General features: G+C 41.3%; 1 protein-coding gene across 1 annotated transcript in view; it reads left to right on the forward strand.

The window, feature by feature from the left end:
• The window catches only part of cbln4 (cerebellin 4 precursor), a 140,922-nt gene that overhangs the window by 98,753 nt on the left and 20,963 nt on the right, over nt 1-21,206 (forward strand). The gene's annotated exons all lie outside the window — the stretch shown is intronic.

Genomic DNA, 21,206 nt, shown 5'->3' on the forward strand with positions numbered 1-21,206 from the left:
TCAATATGTTTGTTGATATGTGTTCCAGTGAACCACCTGATGGAAGGTGAACCACTGATGAACCACTGAACCACTTGGAAAGCTAGTGCTTCCAAGTAAACTGTTGGACTATGACCTGGTGTAGTGTGATTTTTAACTATTTAACAATAAGTTTTATCCTTATTTTCCTTAGCATTGTTTTTCACATAAAATCAATGCTGGGTGTTTTCCTACTTTAAATGCCCTCTCCCTGTCTTTATCTATTTGATCCTCTCTAATTGATCTCCTCCCCCTTACCTTGCAACACCTAAAGTGCATCTGAATATTTTTCAGTGATTTCTGTAAGAATGCGCAGGTATGGTTAATATTGAAATGGTTAAAGTGTGATATGCCATTATTGAAACGTTTACCGGTCCTTGTTATCAGCTTGCTGTGCAAAATCTAGACAGTTTAGAGGAAACATAACACTGGAAATGGTCCAAAGAGAGAGCATGATAATACATTTCTGTGTGGCACATAAGTGGATTCTAAAGTCACTTATACAAAGAACCAAAGGATAGTCTTAAAGAAAGGTGAGTCAATATAGGACAAGATAAGACATTTATTTTCTGAAGATGGAGGCATGACTAAAGTACTAAATGAGTACTTTGAATGTAATTAATTGTAAAGTAGGCAATGGATTGCAAATTAGGATAAAATTGTTAACATTGGCGGATGGCCATTTAAATCAGAAAAGCATCCTAGACTGGATTTTTACACAACAGAAGTTCACATTTACTATATCCACTGGTCCCCCTTTAGCTACGTTACCAGTTATATTCTGAAACAATCTCTAATACATTTGTCAAATATCATTTCTCTTTTATAAAACCAGGTTAACTGTATCTGATTATACTATAATTTTTAATGTGCATTATTATTTTTAAGTGATTATAACACTTGCATGATGACTGAATTGAATTAGCTTTTATTGTCACATGTAGTCGCTCACATGAGTACAGTAAAAAGTGTACAAGCTGCCACTTACGGCACCATCATTGGTACAAATGTACCTAGGCACAGAATTTTGCTACAAAGCAGTGAACTAAAAGAAAGCAAGTTAAGAAATTAAACATTGTACTCCTTACTGAAACATTGAAAAACAAAGAAACACAGTTAAAAGTTCAACATCACAGTCCATAAGCACCTGGGCTCACTGGGCTCACCTGCTGGGCTCACACTCCTCACAAGGGCTTGACCTTGACCCCACTGCTGCCTCAATCTCTTTGTTCCCTCTCTTGCTGCCAGCTCCATGGTGCTGCCTATTCCCTCTCTCGCTGCCGGCCCCCTGTTCCCCCTCTCACTGTTAGCCACAGGGTTGCCTGTTTCCCCTTCACTTTTGGCCCCAGGGCTGCCTGTTCCCCCTCTCATTGTTGGCCCCGTGGTGCTATATGTTCCCTCTTTTGCTGTTGGCCCCAGGTCTGCCTGTTCTCCCTCTCATTGTTGGCCTCAGGTCTGCCTATTCTCCCTCTCATTGTTAGCCCCAGGGCTGCCTGTTCCCTCTCTCGCTGCCCACCACCCGATGCTGCCAGTTCCCTCTCTCGCTGCCAGCCACCCAATGCTGCCTGTGTCCTCTCTCACTGTTGGCCTCAGGACTGCCTGTTCCCTCTCTCGCTGTTGGCCTCAGAGCTGCCTGTTCTCCCTCTCATTGTTGGCCTCAGGTCTGCCTATTCTCCCTCTCATTGTTAGCCCCAGGGCTGCCTGTTCCCTCTCTCGCTGCCCACCACCCGATGCTGCCAGTTCCCTCTCTCGCTGCCAGCCACCCAATGCTGCCTGTGTCCTCTCTCACTGTTGGCCCCAGAGCTGCCAGTTCCCTCTCTCGCTGTTGGCCTCAGAGCTGCCTGTTCCCCCTCTCACTGTTGGCCCCAGGGCTGCCTGTTCCTTCTCTCACAGTTGGCCTCAGAGCTGCCTATTCCCTCTCTCGCTGCCTACCTCTAGGGCTGCCTCAGCGTCCTCTCACTGCCATCTGGAATGACCGACATTGACATCAGAGATATGTCTTGCCATGGGCTCATACCTGACATAAAGTACAAAGAAAGTAGTGAAAGAACAAGAAAAAAGTAAAAATAAAGTGGTCAGAGTAGATGAGCCACATGTGAGCAGGAGCCCACTGCTCTACTATTCTGCCGCCATCTTGAATTTACAGGCTAACTGGAACATAGTTCCCTTTTTCTTTCTCATCTTTCTTGAAAAGCTGTTCCATTTCCTACATGCATTTCCACTAGGACCATTCTAGAATCTGGGCAAAGTTTGAATGTCATAATCATCTGGGATGCACTACCTCAGCAGCTACCTATTTTAGGGCCTTAAGATGAAGACCATCAAGTCCTGGGCATGTGTCAGATTTTAATCAACTGTTGACATTACTCCATGAAGAACTTACAAAGTTCCTCAATTTTTATAACCTTGTGGTTATCCTTTATTTGGTTTACTATTGATTATCTTTTATAATTATTGGGTTGGGGTAAATCTAAATGAAAGCAATGCCTGCCTCAGCAGTCCAAAGTTCATGAGTAAGAGCACAAACTCCTAATGTTTGTTTCAATCAGAGACTTAGGGAAGGCAGAAATATAAGAATGACTGAAATTAGTTGTACACGTTAATTAATGATCCAAAATGATGTGTAAAATATACTGAAAGTTTCTTCAAGTTTTCTTTCTACTTTAATTATATTTGAATGGTGGGGCAGAGAAGAGGGAAGAATAATAAGTAATTTCACATGGATAGAAGGATTATGGAGAAGGAGAAGACTGTTCTGAATACGTCAGATGGTTAGAATTAGAGGCAAGTAGCAAAATCAGAGAAGACATGCATAAATGGCAAGGGGAAGGACTAACTCAGATTAACCTTATTTTTTAAAATCTGCAATAAACATAAGTGTGCAAGTAGTGTGAGGAGATAACATTAGGTCTTGAGACAAATACAAATAAGGATCAAAACTTTTAGATCACTTTACCTTAGTTGTGTAGACAGGGAAATGAAAGACAGAAAATGACAGATGGGGAGAATACGGAAAACATATAGAAGGATGGAAAGAAGGAATTTTTTTTAGAATCCCTACGGTGTGGGAACAGACCATTTGGGCCAACAAGTCCACACTGATTTTTTGAAGAGCATCCCACCCAGACATGTTCCACGACCCTATTCCTTTAACCTTGTCAATTCATCTAACTGGAATATCTTTTAACTGTGGGAGGAAACCCACGCAGAGATTGAGAGAATGCGCAAACTCCACACAGTCACTCGTAATGAAACCACAGTGAAATAGGTACCAATAGAAAGAGCGAACATAGAAATTTGAATTAGCGAGCCTTGAAAAAGAAATAGAGTAACAACAGAGAAGATATGTTATAAGTTGAAAAATATAGATCAGTCAATGGCAGATTCTATTGAAAAAGTGAGAGATGGATTGTTCTTCAATGGGTTAGTGAGGGGATTGTGTGATGAAACTGAGGTTTTAATAGGAGTATTTTGTCCAAGTCTATTTTTATGAAAAAAAAGTTAAGGCAGAGGTGGCAATTGGTCTGCTCCAAAGCTAATAAAGTAAACAGTCCTTATGAGGCTTTGGGTTTTGTTTTTTAAAGTTGGAACACTAGAAGCAGCCTGGATGGGTGGGGTCAAGTTGCAACAGAACCAGGTTTTTTTCAGTTTTAACCTTCAGTATCAGCTGCTGGGGTCTTGAAGCTGGATGTGGAAGCTCTTATTCCTCACTCTTCCTGCTGCTGAAATTGCACGTGAGACAAACTGTTTCCCTGAATTTGCCTTTGCCAAGGATGCGTTTATGGTCAATTATGATATTGGAACAGTTAATTAGTAATAGTTAATTCATATGTTATTTTGTTAAGTATTTGGTAGAGTTACTGTTAAGCCAATTATTTTCTTTTCATTTTATTTTGTCTGTATTTTAATTATGGTGTTCGAATAAAGTGTGTTTTGCTTCAAGCCTGCTAGTTTGACCAATTGAATTGTGTCAGAACCACAAAATCTCACACTTCCCTTTAAAATAAGAAAAGGTTAGGACCTAAGGTTGTCTTCTTAATATATTTTGAGGGGGTTTGGTCTGGTCCACAACAAATTGTGATCAGACAAATGAGAAAATCCTTATTATGGACATGGGGAATTTTTAGCTTTACTGAGAGCCTGTTGCAGCATAATGGGCTTATGCAGTAAAACAGTCAATTCTGCAACTCTCCTGGGAAATGTCACAGGAGATTGACTATTAACAGAAATGCTTTCCAATAGGCATTATGTGCTTTTTTTTCTTTTTTGTTTTAGTGCTTTGAATTTCTGTGTAAAGATCTTGCTGTCTATCACATCAAGTTGATAGGCAGCATGTCTTACAACAGAAGCTCAGTGTATTTCTTCAAAATGTCACTGTTGAGCTTAATGCTTGTCTTGTAACTCAATGTGGATTAGAGTTGGCTCCAAAAGATTTAATGCAGGACAAACTTTATGAGGGAAAATGATTTTGTCCCTGAGGGAGATAAATTACAATTTCTTATGTTAACTGACAAGCTCAGAATATTTATTTTTTCCCACTTTCTGGACAATTTCCATTAAGATTGGACAGACTAAGTTGGATAGCTGTGAAAAGGGATCAGTATGCACAATTATCCTGTGTCATTCATTGTAGAAAACAAGCAAACGTTGTGCTGCTTGCTGACTTTGAATGATTTCAGTGTTCTGTCAGCATTAAATAGATGGCTGACTGGTTGGCAATATCAAGAAGGTGGTCAATATTGTAAAAACATTGAAGCTAAATAGCCCTGCTTAAAACTAGCCTGTGCCTCTTAAAGAGGAATGACATTGTAGTTCAAACAGATATTGGTAGTTGTGTTGGAGGTGACCTGAGAAATATTGAAGAAATAACATGAGATGGAGTAGGATCCAAGGTTTTCAAATGCTGTACCAGAAACCTTGGCAGAAGGGATGAAAAGAGGGAGTAACCTCATGGATTCTTATGAGTCAAGAAACCATATGACAATATGCTCACAACACAATGGAAGTGAGTAGCTATGGAGGCCAATGCTTGGAGTTAGGGACCTGGATGTAATATTGCAAGAAGTTCAATGACCTCAGCTAAGTAGTCAGGTTCAGTGAATGTATCTTCAAGCTGGATATAGCAGGATTTAAAGTGTAGCGCCATCTTCGTTTTCAACAACTCTCCCCCCCACCCAGCAGCACATCTAGACACACACACGCACGTGCTCACACACACACACGTGTGGATACACTCACACACACGGACACACCCATACGCAGACACATGGTAGACACACCCGAACACACATACAGCAGTGACTCATGCAAGCACACGCACACTTGTTCTCCCTCTCTAATAATATCCTAAAACTAAACATTTTCTCATTCTACTTCCCTAGTCATCCAAAAGCACACTCCAATATAATATCAGGAGTGGGCATGTTTTCTGATTATTGCAGGGTTCAGTATAATTTTCAATTTCTCAAATATAGAAATAGTCCATGCCTGCTTGCAGCATGATCTGGGCAACATTCAGCCATGGGCTGATGAATGCCATGTAACATTCACATCACGCAAGTGGTAGGAAATGATTATCTACTGGTGTTACCAATCAAAAAACTGAACAGGGCCAATCACATAAAAAAAATAACAATCAGGACAAGTCAGATTTTGGGAATTCTGCACTGAGTGATGAATCTTCTGACTAGTCAGAGCTGTCGAGCATCTACTGGCTACTGGAGTATTTTGGAATATTTTCTAAGTGCCCGAATGAGTGAGCCCATCTTCAACAACAGTCAAGAGGCTTGATACAATTCATGAAAGAACAGTCTGCTTGATTGGCACCACATCCACTAATTTAAATGTCTCCCCCACCTATGTGGAGTAATAGTAATATGTACCATCTATACATCATAAGGCACACTGTAACAACTCACCAAGGCTCCTTCAACAGCACCTTCTCCTTCAACAGCATCTTCCAAGCCTATGACCTTACCAACTAAGATAAAATCAGAAGTTACATGACATCAGGTTATAGTCCCACAGGTTTATTTGAAATCACAAGCTTCCAGAGTGCTGCTCCTTTGTCAGGTTAAGACTCGTGTGTTTTCAGACTTTGGCCATCCCAGTCCAACACTGGTACCATAACATCATGGCATTTTAGACAAAGGTAGAGTGTGCATTGGAAGGTGCATGTGGTGCATTGGAAGGTGCATGTGGTGCACTGGGCGTGTCCCTAACTCTGGGCCAGAAGGCCCAGGTTCATGTACCACCTGTTCTACGAGATATGTTAATTCAAAATATCTGGAACATACAATGGAATAATCTCACCTGCAAGACACACCCCATTCTAACTTGGAACTACATCACTGCTCCTTTGCTGAGTGAAAATCCTGGAACCCCTCACAATATGGTGGAGAGCAGCTGTTTAACCACAGCATCAGCAACTGTTCAATGATAATAAAATATGGACTATTACTGGCTTGTCAGTGTCACTTATATTTCAAGCACCACTAAAACAAACACACTCAGCTGCAATGACATAAGTATATACCCTTTCTTTTACTCCTTCAGCACGCATTGTGCAGGTACCTATTCTCCGGAGGGCAGGACTGACAAGTGTCCACCTGCAGAGGACTCAGATGAGCACTGGATATGGTAAAGTTTGCACAACTACATGCGTAGGTTTTCTGGCAGGCATCATATGTTCAACCTGAAAGAGCATGGAAGAGTGTAACACCAAAGTGGTACTGAGTTTTGCACAGAGCTTGGAGCACATCTGTTACCGCATGGATATGGTGGGCAATGCATCAGCACATTTGTAGACCTAATCATCTCTCATTGGCTGATGTCACAGCTTCCAGTGCAGCAGAAGTAGAAGTCACTAAATAACTGAGTGTGGGCACAGAAGCTCAGACAGCTGTCACACAGGACCAGATTGTACACAAGCGTGCTTGTCACGGCTATAGATTACAGTGTGGAAGTAGCTGTTGCAGACTGTCACACGAAATTATTTCTTCAATCATAGAGCTGTTGAGACGCCATCCCAGGGGATTGACAATTCTTCAGTGGAGCACATTCCTGCTCTCCTCTCTCAGGATGACAATGTTTATCTTCAAACACCTGCCACTTCACCAATTTCCTTTCTGTAGCTTGTCAACAAATCGTTTCAGGTTACTGCTGTCCAAGACTGAAATGATTCAATCCAGATCTGGGTCCTGCAGTCTCAAAACTGCTTGAGGTTGTCTTCCAAATCCATTTAGAATCAATTGGTTTGGTGTACTGAAAACAAAAATTCCTAATGCTTTTATATGGACTGTTCTGACATCAAGCCCTTTTCAACACCCTTGAATATCAAAATACCAATTTATTATGTATATGAAAAGAATCCTTTGCAATTTGGGCATACCTTTATTTTTATCCCCCAGTGTTGTCTTGCATTCAAAGATTTTAGAAATTGTGGATGACTAATTATAGGGCACATGGTATTTTTCAAGATGACCACTTCTGAATATCTTGTTGTATTTGCCACTTCCATCAGTAGTACTGTGGAAAGCTTATTTACTTGGTTATTTAAAGTTTGTTTAGAGCAGTTCCTCAGTGGGGGTGCAAGGTTTTTTTTTAAAAAAGGTAGGGAATATTCAATTGTAGTGTATGTAAAGTGATAGCCATAGAGTTGTACAGCAGAGGAACAGACCCTTTGTTCCAATACATCCATGCTGACTAGCTATCCTAAATTAATTTAGTCCCATTTGCCAGCATTTGACCTGTATCCATCTCAACCCTTTCTATTCACATTCCCATCCAGATTCCTTGAGATATTGTAATTGTGCCAGTCTCTACCACTTCCTTTGGCAGCACATTCCATTCATGCACACAGCCTCTCCTTGAAAAAAAGTGGCCCTTAGATCCATTTCAAATCTTCCCCCTTTTACCTTAAACCTATGCCCTCTAGTTTTGGATACCCCACCCTGTCTGTTTACCCTATCCATGCCCCTTACAAGGCCCTTTCACAAGAAATTTCTTTCAATTTCTTCATTTTCTTCGAAAATAAAAGCTGAAATCTTCAAAATTCGATAGCCCTAATTTAAATTTCTTTCCTGGCCCTTTCATGGTCCCCTTCAGTTGTGCCTCATTGAACCTGATGTTGCTCATGGCAGTGCTTGTTGATGACCCTGTTTTACACTCCCTTGCCTTCCCTTTTTGGTCTTTTTGCAATATTTCATCAACTTGTTGCATTTTCCCTTGAGGATCATTAACTTTATCTCCTCAAGATTCTGCTTCCTTTAGTCTGTACAGTGCTTTCTTCTTTAATGGCTTTTTCTTCTCTATTTGTGCTGGCTTTAGAGTACTGAGTTTGCCTTTTTTTCTGTGTCCGCAGACACTGCTATCTCCCTTTGTCAGTGGTTGCCCTTCAACTACTGACCAACTAAATGTTTCTTCTTAAAGCAGTATACTGCTGTTAAAGTGGTAAACTTGTTTGCTTGATTTTTTTCCTTCCTTTTCTTTGGCACATCTAGATTTCTTTTCACAATGCTGCTAGTCAAATCCAAACCAAGAGAATCATGTCATATTTTTCCAAGTGACCACTCTTGGTACTTTGTAATATTTGCTAGTATGTGCTACTGGGTCAGGATTGTCTGGGGTGTTTTGTTGCCACCAAATTTGCTTCACGTTTGTTTAGTCTTTGACCTATCATGTGATTAATAGCAGAAGATGCCCCACTGTAAACTATCTGCAGAAGAGGTACTGTTGTTCAACAGGATGAATGTTTATTACGTGATAACAATAACTGCAAGCACATTTGGTCAGAAATAATTGCTAGGACCTTTGGAAGTTGCTATAGATACATCTACAAGCGAAGATAGAATGTATTGTGTCCACTTGCAGATTGTGATGCATCAACGTAATGAATGGATCCACTATAACAAGACGAGTTAACCTCTTCAGAACCATTACCTTATATAGCAAAACAAACATTGAGGAAGGTCTTATTCATCTCTAGCTCTGATCTCTTTTGATGGATCAATGCTGTACATGGTTTATTTTTCTTCAAGCAAGTTTTGGTATCGATCTCATCCAAATTCTTTTGAATAGAGGTACCTCTCAATAAGAATAATTTAAAAATATTGTAAATGTTGTTTCTTTATTCTCATTTTGTGCATGGATTTCAAGAAATCAATATCTGAGTTCTTCATCTGGTAGCGTTCATCACATTTTATGAGCTGGCTTGACTCTTTTACTGATTTGCTGAGGGGGAAGCACAGTCTGAAACTGCCTTGATCTCATTTGTACCATTGAGATTACCTATAACCCCACAAGTAGCATTTGCAAGTATCTACCATTGAGTCTTGTAGGATTTCCTATAGTATCAAGTAATAAGAAAAGAAAGAGCAGGAAACCAATGAAATAAAATTTTATTTTAAATGGGAAAAGGAAAGCATCTGTCATTTGTTTTTAATTGTACAATGGTGATGCAGCAAAACAAAATATACAATATTTGTGGTAACTGAACTAGAAAATCATGTGAAAAATAATTTAAACTTTGCAATATCATTGGCTGTGCGCACACTTCACTGAATGAAAAGTATGAGCAAACTGCCAGACGCATTGCTTGAACTGTGCAATTTAAAAATGAGGATGGTTCATATGCATAATAAACCAAAAGAAAGCATGAAAATTGTGTTAGAAAATAGTTTTACTTCATACAGATGCCAAGTAGAAGGATAAACATTCAATGATAGTGTTTTTGTGTGAAACTGATAAGGCATGATCACCTATCATTTTAGTGTACTGTTGTGTTAGTGCTGATCCTTTGAATTTAACACTGCATCAAAAATTCTGACTCACTGTACGCATTATCAATGTTTGTTTAGAATGAAAGTTTCAACTGTGTTTTTTATAAATATCAGTTTTGCTGAAGTCATCCTTAATTTGAACTGAAATTCATTTTGGATTTACTTGCTCAAGCAGCAGCATTCCAGCTCCTAATTAATTCATAAACCATGTAACAAAACACCCAAACTTGCAGGAACATAACTGTGCTATTTACTTCACATGCATGAGCATTGTTGCAACTAAGCAATGAGATATGTTAATTAATTAATTATTAGACTTTGTCATTTTGTAATTTCACTGAAAAAATATTTTCAGCAACATAACTTACAGCAAGTGCAGAGTGAAGTTCAGTACACTCCACTGAACGTTTCTGTCCAGAGTTGATAATTTGTCATAACAAACTAAAATACCAAGTAGACTCCATGTGACTTAGTCGCTATCACCTGTCTTTGCTAATTTCTGTTTCATGGACTTGTGTTTGTTATTGATAAATGAGATCAGAAATTACAGAATTGCATTAAAAATAAAGAAGAAATATTGAAGACAGCAATTAAACCATTAGTAGATCAAACCCCTGGCCTGGTCAGGTTATATTTGTACATTTGTACATGGGAAAAAAGAAAAAGATTAAGTGAGACAAATTCATCACTGTCTGAAACAGGAGAATTAATAATGGAGAGCAAGGAGAGGCAGAGAAATTAAACAACTTACTTTAGTTTTGTCTCTACAGAAGGGCATACAAATATCTTTAAAAGGAAGGATGAATTGAAGGACATTAATATTAGTAAACAGCTTAAAATTGATGACTTGGTTTTATATTTATGTTATGAAGGACAGTGGAATCCCTACTAAAGAGGAAAGTGGAAAATTTGAAACAATCTGAAACATAAACGTGAATGATCAGCATTGATTTCAAAAGGCACATTCTTGTTTGACCAAGATTAAAGAATTCTTTTAAGAGATACATGAGAGAATAATGTTGTGCTGCAGTTCACTCGGGGAGTCTGTTGTTGTGGTATGTTGTAGACTGGAGTTGTGGATAGTCATGTCAGTGGCTCTAACACTCTTTCCATCATTAAAGTGCTCACAATACATGTGGTGGCAGGCAAGATTAACCCTCAAATCAGACAGGAACATGAGCTCAAGGGGGCAACCAATAAGTGAAAGTTGCCCCCATAACCACAGAAGTATAATAATGTGGAAAGAGGCCATTTGGTCCTTTGTGCCTGCACCAACCCATTACATGAACATTGTTACCATCCATTGCCCAGTTGATTGCCTGAATTGAATCCATGTTCACCATATTTCCATACAGTATATTCCATTACCTGAAGTACTCGCTGTGTGAAAGAATGGGAACATATTCTCTAAATGTACTCTATCCAGACTGCTCATGATTTTGAAAACCTCTATCAGATCTCTTAGCCTTCTTTTCTCCAAGGAGAACAGTCTAAAGAGAATGAATCAAAATGATGAGGAGAAGCTCATCCAATCATGGGCTGATTCTCTCCAGTGCTTGCTGCTCATGGGTTAACTATAAAGCAACAAACACAGGACAAAAGCAACCTGTGTCTGGTGACTGAGAACCAAAGGCCAGATGCTATCAGCCAGAAGTGGGAGGACAAGGATGGGCATGGGAGCTCAGGTCTGGGGATAGGCAGACAGGTCAGTGGAAGGAGCCAGTTGTCATTTTCTGGAGGATGTGAGAGGGAGCCAGAGCTGGAAGTACACTTGTTTAGCTGAGGTGGAATTGTGAGGAGAGATTGGGGAGAATGAGGGAGGTTAAAGATAGAAAGGCTGCAAGAAGACTCAGATAGACAAGGAAACTGAATATTTCCACAGCTGGAACTCTACCTGGAGCCCTGATGCAATGTGGCACTGCACCCCATGCCAAGATCCAGGGGATGTTAATGGCCTACTGTGAACAGAGCAGTCTCCTTCTGTATTTTTGAATGTAGTTATCATCACTTGCACAAAAATAAAAGAGAAAAGTCAGATTACTCCAAATACTGTGGGAACACCCTCCTTCTAGAATAGGTCTAAATCAGCTTGTGCTTACTATTTCAGAAGAAAACCCTTCAGGTAGTCAGTTTGGTTTTAGACCAAACTGAGGCCCCACGGCTATGACATTTGTACTGAGACAAATGCAAGGAAAGTGTCATGAGCTGACCAAGGCCATTATGCCACTTTTGTAATCAGTACTGTGCGTAGAGATGGACTTTGGAAAATCTTTGATAAACTGAGGAACCAACCAGGTTTTTGATATGGTGAAGCAACTTCATGAACATCAGTATGAGCAACTCAGGCAAGACAATTACCTCTTTAGAATGATATGACTCTGCAGTAGCATAGAGCAGGGATGTGTGCTGGCCCTGATCTTCTTCATCATTTTCTTTAGAATAATGTTGCAGTAGAGAGCAGAAGATCTTATGGAGGACATTTACTTATACTTTCAAACAGAGAAGTCTCCTCAACCTCTGGTATTTACATAATCACAAAAAAAACAGAGAAATAGCTCATCTGTGGACTTCTTTTTGCTGATAATTGGACTCTCCTAGACTAAAGTCAATCAGGCCTGTAATGTACAACAACACATTTTTTCTGAGACGGCACAAACCCTTTGGATTAAAATGAGTTAAAAGACAACTGAAGTCCCCCATCAGCTTGCAGTCCCCCCAAAAATGTAGACTGATCAATTTTTGTCATCAAGATCTGAATGCCATCAAGTTTGGGAGTGTCATCTATTTTGTGGCATTGTAGACAAGGAAGTGGACAAATTCAGAAAATTCAGCCAATTCTGTGACTGAATGTGGAGCAACCACAGACTCAGAAAACTGACTAAAATCAAAGTGGACAAAGCCATAGTCCTTCCTTTGTTCCTGTGCATCACTAAGTCTTGGGCCTTGTATTGGCATTGTATATGCCTTCCGGAACAGTTTCAGCAGTGCTGCATCCACAGCATCCTCAGGATCTGCTGGCAGAACCGCATCAGAATTAATGAAATTCTGGAAACAGCCAACGTTACCAGCATCGAGACTGTCCCCCGAGAAGCCAATTGCGTTACATGGGTGACATTGCACAATAGATGATGGTCACTGGTTCAAGATTGTGTTGTACTGAGAGCTATTCATGAGTAAACAAAACACAGTGCACCTCACAAATTCTTCAAGGACTCTCTGAAGAAATACCTCCCCATGTGCCATGTCAACGACTGCCAGCAGGAAGTGCAGGTTATAGACCACGATGATTGGAGATGCTAATCAGGGATGCTGCATTGGGAATGCTACAGAGATCCTTGATCCTTGAAGAGCGTACACAATAGAGAGAAAGAGGAGCGGGATAGATTCAATTGTGTCCAGCATTATCTATGCCTTCACTCACACTCAGTGCAAGTGGGAGTATTTGTCAGCCATGGAGAAGACTGAATAGCCAGTGATGAGCTTGCAACAGCCTTTCTAAAATCTTTGCCCGCATAGAAATATGAAGAAGACTGGAATAATTTAGAGTTTGCAATCAAAAGCACAGAAACTGGAAAACATAGTTAATGCTGACATGGGTTGCAAAAAATTAAAAGAAAGAAGACATTACTGACCTTATTAAATGCATCTGTTTTTTAATTGGCAAATTAATTTCAATGTAGTTAAGTATATGAACTACTTTTTTAGAAATATATGGTGGTCATATAATTAGGCAGGAAATGAGAATACACACACAACTTTAAATGTATTAGCACAGGTTAACTTCACCACTGAAAAATGCCAAAACAAATGCAAGCACTTACATTTAGGTGGGAGAGTTACAAAGTAGAGAGACAAATTTATATTGAATCTTCTTTAGACCATGCTTTCAGTATGTGTATACCAGATCACTAGATAATAATAAAATATAGAGTGCAAATAAGATTTACATAATGATAACAAAAATCTGGGGATTGTATCTATTAGGAAGAGGTGAAATGACTGGTCACCTTTTCTGTTGAAAGAGAAGGTAGATGAATGACCAGATCTTTAGCTTTCTAACCAAAGACAAATCTTCACCACAGAGTCAGGACCCAAATCCAGCATTTGTATTTATCCCAAATTGCCCTTGAACTGAGTCAATCATGTTATTGAGAGTTTGGAGTCACAAGTAAACCAGACCAGGTAAAGAAGGTGTAGTGATTGTAATGAGGTTGGCCAGGTGGACCTCATAGAATATGAGCTCTCTAGTGGAGCTATTAATCTGGTCCAATCAGGGATCCCTGGCTGACAGAAATAAACAGGAGGTTTGGAGGTTCTGGTCACTCTGAGAGCTGACTGTGAGGGAGCTGAATCAGTATTAAGGGCTCTCCAAGAGTAAATAAAGGTTACTTTGGTGATGGGATACCATTTTATGTGAAGTTATTTCAGAAAATAGATTTTCTTGTAAAAGGGATGATAGTGTTTTCACAATTGTTGATTGTGGCTGTTATCATTATGAACTTTCTGATACAGATTTAAGTTTCCAGTAGCCATCAAGGCAAGATTTTGAACCCATTCCCCTATAGCATCTAATTTTGATTACTAATCTAGCAATATTGCTACTGTGCCACAATCCCCCAATGACGTTTCAGCTTTTGCTTTTATCCCATGTCATTTACCTTGTTCTCTCGTCAGTTGAATGAAAAATGATGAAAGATCAACACTTTTTAATTTCTTGGTCTGCTATTTGTGAAAAGTGTTTAATGTGATTGGCTAAAGTAAAGAAAAAGAACTGTGGATGTTAGGGATTTAAAATAAAAGCAGAAATTGCTGGTGAAACACAACGAGTCTGACAGCATCAGTGGGAAGAGAGCAGAGATAACGTTTCAAGTGTGGTAACTTTTCATCAGCACTGACAGCAGTTAAGAAATAAAGTGGTATTTATGCTGAAGCTGAAATGCCTGTGATGGGGAAATGAGCAGATAGGTGGAGATGGAGTCCAAAGAGGAAGAGAGAAATATTAAAGTGGTAGGTAGTCAAGGAGATTACTCATAGAAGGCCAGGACAAAAGACAAGCTGAACAAATGATAATGAGAGCAGAGTGTAGGAGAGAGTGGGTTGACTGTGCTGAAAGTAACACATGAAAAGACAGCATGAAGGTGTGGGGTGGGTCAAAAGCGTGGATGGATGGAATAAGGCTCTAAAGTTATTGAACTCAATGTTGAGAGCTAGAGGCTGCAGGGTTCCCAAGTAGAAAATGAGATGTTGTTTCTCAAGTTTGCAGTAATGTTCACTGGAATGCTGCAGCAGGCCTGTGAGAAATGTTGGCATGGGAAGACAGTGGCGTGTTGAAGAGGCATGTGACTGGAAGCTCAGTTTTGTTTTTACAAAGAGAACGTTGGTGTTCTGCAAAGTGGTCACCAATCCACATTTTGTCTTCCCAATGTAGAGGAGACCACACTGTGAAGAGCAAATACAGTAGACTAGATTGAGTGAAATCCAGGCAAATTGCTTCTTCACCTACGGCGTGTGTCTAAGGCCTTGAATTGTGAGGAGGACTGGTATTGCACTGTCTGCGATTGCTTCACGAGGTAAGATATGCCTGTGGGAAGGTAAAGGGGATAGAGGAGGAGTAAATCAGAGTGTCCCAGAGGGAATGGTCTCAGCAGAATGCCAACAAGGGAAGACTGGGGAGAATGTATCCTGTGGCCTCTGCTTTGGGGAGGCTGGTAAGGGTCAAAGGGACTATATTGTTATGATGGAAGGGAAGAGAAAGAGTGAGGCAGAAGTGCAGGAGATGGATCAGACCCACTTAAGGGCCCTGTCAACCAAGATAGTGAGAATTCTATTTTGAGGAAAAAGATGGACATTTCTGAAATCTCCTTGCAGAAAGTGACATCATCAGAGCAAATGCAACTGAGACAGAAAACTGGGAGAATGGAATAGTCTTTACAGGAAGCAAGGTGTGAGGATGAAAAGTCCAGGTAATTGTGGGAGTCACTGAGGTTGTAGTGGATATTAGTGGCCTTCCTATCCCCAGAAATTGAAACAGAGATGTCAAGGAAGGAAAGGGAAGAGTCAGAGATGGACCAGCTGAAGGTGACAGCAGGGTGGAAATTGGCAGCAAAATTGATAAACTTTCCAATTCCACCAATGAAGTAGCAATGGCTATGCCATTGATATACTGGAGAAAGTTGTGGGGAGGGACCAGATTAGGATTGGAAAAAGGAATACTCCACCTAACCCACAAAGATACAGACTAACCTGGGGCCCATGTGAATACCCATGGCCACACCTTTGACCTGAAGAAAGTGAGCAGGAGTTAAATGAGAAATTGTTCAAAATGAGGAAGCGCTCAGGCAGGCAGAAGAGGGGAGTGGATGGTGATGGTTCAGGCTATTTTTCCAGGAAGAAGCATAGAGCCCTGAGACCATCCTGATGGGAGATGGACACAGAAAGGACTGCATATCCACGATGAAGACAAAGTGGCTAGAGTCTGTGACCTGGGAATTTTGAAAACAATGTAAAGCATCAGCAGATCCAAGTGGGGAGAGACTGGAAAGAGGGAAAAAAAAAATGAGTTGAGATAGGAAAAAATAATTTCTGCTTGGGACAGGTACAGGCAGAAACAATGTGTCTACCTCACAGTCCTGTTTGTGGATTTTGGGGAGAAGGTAGAAGTGGGCTTTGTGAGGTTGAGGAATTATAAGCTGGGAGGCTGTTGTGGGGAGATTCCCAGATGAGATGTTGTTGATGACAGTCATGGACAAAATGGCATGATGTTCAATGGTGAGGTCATGATTCAGGAGGAGGCAGGAGGAGATATCCAAGAGCTGGCATTCAGCGTCTAAATGAAGAAGTCAGTCTACTATATTTGCTGTTTACAGTGTGGTCTCCTCTACATTGGGAAAATAAAACACAGACTGGGTGACCATTTTGCAGAACACCTACATTCCGAGCATAAAAACGATCCTGGGTTTCCAGTCATCTGCCACTTCAAGGCACCACCCTGTTGCCATGCCAATATTTCTGTCCTAGACCTGCTGCAGGGTTCTAGTGAGCCTCAACGCAAACTCAAGAACAACATCTCCTTTTCTATTTGGAGACCCTGCGGCTACTAGAACTCAACATCGAGTGCAATAACTTTAGAGCCTGATTCTGACCTTCCAAATTTATGTTCCCCAGATGCTGGTCCTGTCACAACATGGATTACTTTCAGCAAAGCCAACCCCTTCTCACACATTCTTGTCCTATTATCATTTACATGAGTGGCCTTCAGCACAGCCGACCCATTCTCTCCTCCTCTCAGCTGTCATTATCACTTATTTAGCTTCTCTTTTGTCCTGGCTTACAATGAGTAATCTCCTCATCTGCCTACCCCTTTCATATGTGTGTATATCTCTCTCTCTGGGCTCCACCTCCACCCATTTGCTCACCTCTCCTCCCTTGCTCCCCAACCTCGCTTTCAGCTTAAGTATCACTTTTTCTCCTCGTTGCTGTCAGTTCTGGTGAATAGTCTCAGGACTCAAAGCTTTAATTCACCTTTTCTCCCCTTTGATGCTGCCTGACCTGTTGTGCTTCACCAGCAATTTCTGTTTTGGATGTGATTCTGGATTAGTGGTGCTGGAAGAGCACAGCAGTTCAGGCAGCATCCAAGGAGCAGTAAAATCGACGTTTTGGGTAAAATCCCTTCATCAGGAATAAAGGCAGAGAGCCTGAAGCGTGGAGAGATAAGCTAGAAGAGGGTGGGGGTGGGGAGAAAGTAGCATAGAGTACAATAGATGAGTGGGGGAGGGGATGAAGGTGATAGGTCAGGGAGGAGGGTGGAGTGGTTAGGTGGAAAAGAAGATAGGCAGGTAGGACAAGTCATGGGGACAGTACTGAGCTGGAAGTTTAGAACTAGGATGAGGTGAGGAAGGGGAAATGAGGAAACTATTGAAGTCCACATTGATGCCCTGGGGTTGAAGTGTTCCGAGGTGGAAGATGAGGCGTTCTTCCTCCAGGCGTCTGGTAGTGAGGGAGCGGCAGTGAAGGAGGCCCAGGACCTCCATGTCCTTGGCAGAGTGGGAGTGGGAGGGGGAGTTGAAATGTTAGGCCACAGGGCGGTATGGTTGATTGGTGCGGGTGTCCCGGAGATGTTCCTTAAAGCACTCTGCTAGGATCCTGGAGATGTTTGACTACTTCCTCTGCCTGATGACATCACTGTTAGATTTTTAAAGAACCCCTTGACTTGCAGCCAGGTTGAAACTAAATTTTAGAAGAGGAAATCCATGTCAAAGAGTTGGCCCGAGCTTGTAGACAGCAATTTTAATGTCAGCAGCATATCTAGACCTTTGCTGTTTATTGTTGCATGTGACTAACAGAAATTAAGTTAGTAGACTGCTATTATTGATACTCCCTATGTATAATATGCCACATTTTTGAGAGATTTTCACCACTTTCTACACAGCAGAGTTAAAGAAAAGTTACATATTAAATTTATTAAATGCAATGTATTTACGCACATTAAAAAACCTAAGAAAAATGCTAAGGTAGCAGACAACCTTCAAGACTGAAAGTAAAAATTTAACTGTTAGACTATTTTTTAAATAATTGTTAAAGACTTACATCCTCTATAATCCTGTGCAGATTTGTTTGGCAAAAACACTCCTGCCTGATTGTGAATATAAATGCTATCGCAGTGCAAGACCTGAATTTATTACGTTCTGATTGCCACTAGGCAGGGTTCATAAAGTATTATGAGCACACTTCAAAGATTTGTTAATGGAAAAATGGAGAGTGTAAAATGATTAAAGTATAATTTATTCCCTCAGAATATCAGTTACTTTTTTAAAGTAACATGTCAGCACTTTGTGACATTATTTCCTTGCTGAATTATTGCTCATCTGACATCTTAATGGACATAGGCCTTACAATTTAAAGAAGAGAGTGATTGGATTAAAATAAATTATAACAGGTGAACAGGAAACTGTGATGGAATCTATTAATATTGAATATAAAGCCCTCCATGTGATAGGGGCAACTATTAATGTTTGAGTATGCAAGAGAAATATGAACCAAAATAAACAATCTTTTCAGCCTTCGAGACTAAAAATAAAGTACAAATGCCAAAGTCCAATAGGTATGTACAATCCATAAGCAGTAAATATTAGATGCCTTGGAATAAGAGCCACAACATTACCGAGCAGATGTGTTCTTATTTAATGTTTTCTTGTTTTTATCTTGTCTGTGCAGAGCAGAAGTAATAAATAATTAATCACTTGAATTTGATTGGTCATTTGAGCAGTTGCGGTTAATGTCATGTTGAACAATTTTGACCTTGCTTCACACAAAGCATTCCGCAGCACTTGACTCATAAACATATCACTGATTAAATTATTTCCACTTTCATTTACCTTAATAGTGAAATTAATTTTATAATTGCATACTAAGAGGGAATCTGTATTTTTAAAACATGAGACAGACCCTGACTCAAAATAAAAACTGAACTGAAAAAAAAACTGAAAAGGGAAGCAGAAAAGATAAATCTTGGAATGAAGAATGAATTCTCATTTTCTGCTGATTGTAAGCCACTTTCTTGAACTGCTTGTGAAATGAACCAGATTTGATCACGGACCTCGAAATAAAGGAACCATTAGGAGGTAGTGACCATAATTTAAAAAGTATTAATCTGCAATTTGAGAGGGAGAAGGGAGAATCGGTAGTGTCAGTATTGCAGGTGAACCAAGGGAATTATGGAGCTACGAGGGCGGGCTGACGAAAGTTCAATGGTTCAATATCCTAACATGGATGGCAGTGGAACAACAATGGCAGGTAATTCTGGATAAAATGCAGAAGGCGCAGGATCAGTTCATTTCAAAGAGGAAGAAAGATCACCGGGGAAGCAAGGGCGAGCATGGCTGACAAGGGAAGTTAAGGGCTGAAAATGTGTTGCTGGAAAAGCGCAGCAGGTCAGGCAGCATCCAAGGAGCAGGAGAATCGACGTTTCAGGCATGAGCCCTTCTTCAGGAATGAGGAAAGCATGTCCAGCCGGCTAAGGTAAAAGGTAGGGAGGAGGGACTTGGGGGAGGGGCGATGGAGATGTGATAGGTGGAAGGAGGTCAAAGTGAGGGTGATGGGCCGGAGTGGGGGTGGGGACGGAAAGGCCAAGAAGACGATTGCAGGTTAGGAAGGTGGTGCTGAGTTCGAGGGATTTGACTGAGACAAGGTGGGGGGAGGGGAAATGAGGAAACTAGAGAAATCTGAGTTCATGCCTTGTGGTTGGAGGGTTCCTGGGCGGACGATCAACACAGACATTTACCTTAAACCGACCGACTCCCACAGTTACCTAGACTACATCTCCTCCCACCCTGCCCCCTGTAAAAACGCCATCCCATTCTCCCAATTCCTTTGTCTCCACAGCATCTGCTCCCAGGAGGACCAGTTCCAAGACCGTACAACCCAGATGGCCTCCTTCTTCAAAGACCGCAATTTCCCCCCAGACGTGATCGACGATGGCTTCCACCTCATCTCCTCCACTTCCCACTCCTCCGCCCTTGAGCCCCTCCAAATGGCCACCAGGACGGAACCCCACTGGTCCTCACCTATCACCCCACCAATCTCCATATACATCATATCATCTGTCGTCATTTCCGCCACCTCCAAACGAACCCCACCACCAGAGATATATTTCCCTCTCCTCCCCTATCAACGTTCCGAAAAGACCACTCCCTCCGTAACTCCCTCATCAGGTCCACACTCCCCACCAACCCAACCTCCACTCCCGACACCTTTCTCTGCAACCGCAAGAAATGCAAAACTAGCGCCCACACCTCCTCCCTTACTTCTCTCCAAGGCCCCAAGGGATCCTTCCATATCTGCCACAAATTCACCTGCACCTCCACACACATCATTTACTGCATCCGCTGCACCCGATGTGGCCTCCTCTATATTGGGGAGACAGGCCGCCTACTTGCGGAATGTTTCAGAGAACACCTCTGGGTCACCCGGACCAATCAACACAACCACCCTGTAGCTCAACACTTCAACTCCCGCTCCCACTCCACCAAGGACATGAAGGTCCTTGGACCCCTCCATCGCCAGACCATAGCAACATGACAGCTGGAGGAAGAGCGCCTCATCTTTTGCCTAGGAACCCTCCAACCACAAGGGATGAACTCAGATTTCTCCAGTTTCCTCATTTTCCCTCCCCTCACCTTGTCTCAGTCAAATCCCTTGAACTCAGCACCGCCTTCCTAACCTGCAACCTTCTTCCTGACCTCTCCGCCCCCACCCCCACTCCAGCCTATCACCCTCACCTTGACCTCCTTCTACCTATTGCATATCTTACGCCCCTCCTCCAAGTCCCTCCTCCCTACCTTTTATCTTAGCCTGCTGGACATACTTTCCGCATTCCCGAAGAAGGGCTCATGCCCGAAACATCGATTCTCC

Source organism: Hemiscyllium ocellatum, chromosome 15 (genome assembly GCF_020745735.1).
Source record: "Hemiscyllium ocellatum isolate sHemOce1 chromosome 15, sHemOce1.pat.X.cur, whole genome shotgun sequence".
Lineage (NCBI taxonomy): Eukaryota > Metazoa > Chordata > Chondrichthyes > Orectolobiformes > Hemiscylliidae > Hemiscyllium > Hemiscyllium ocellatum.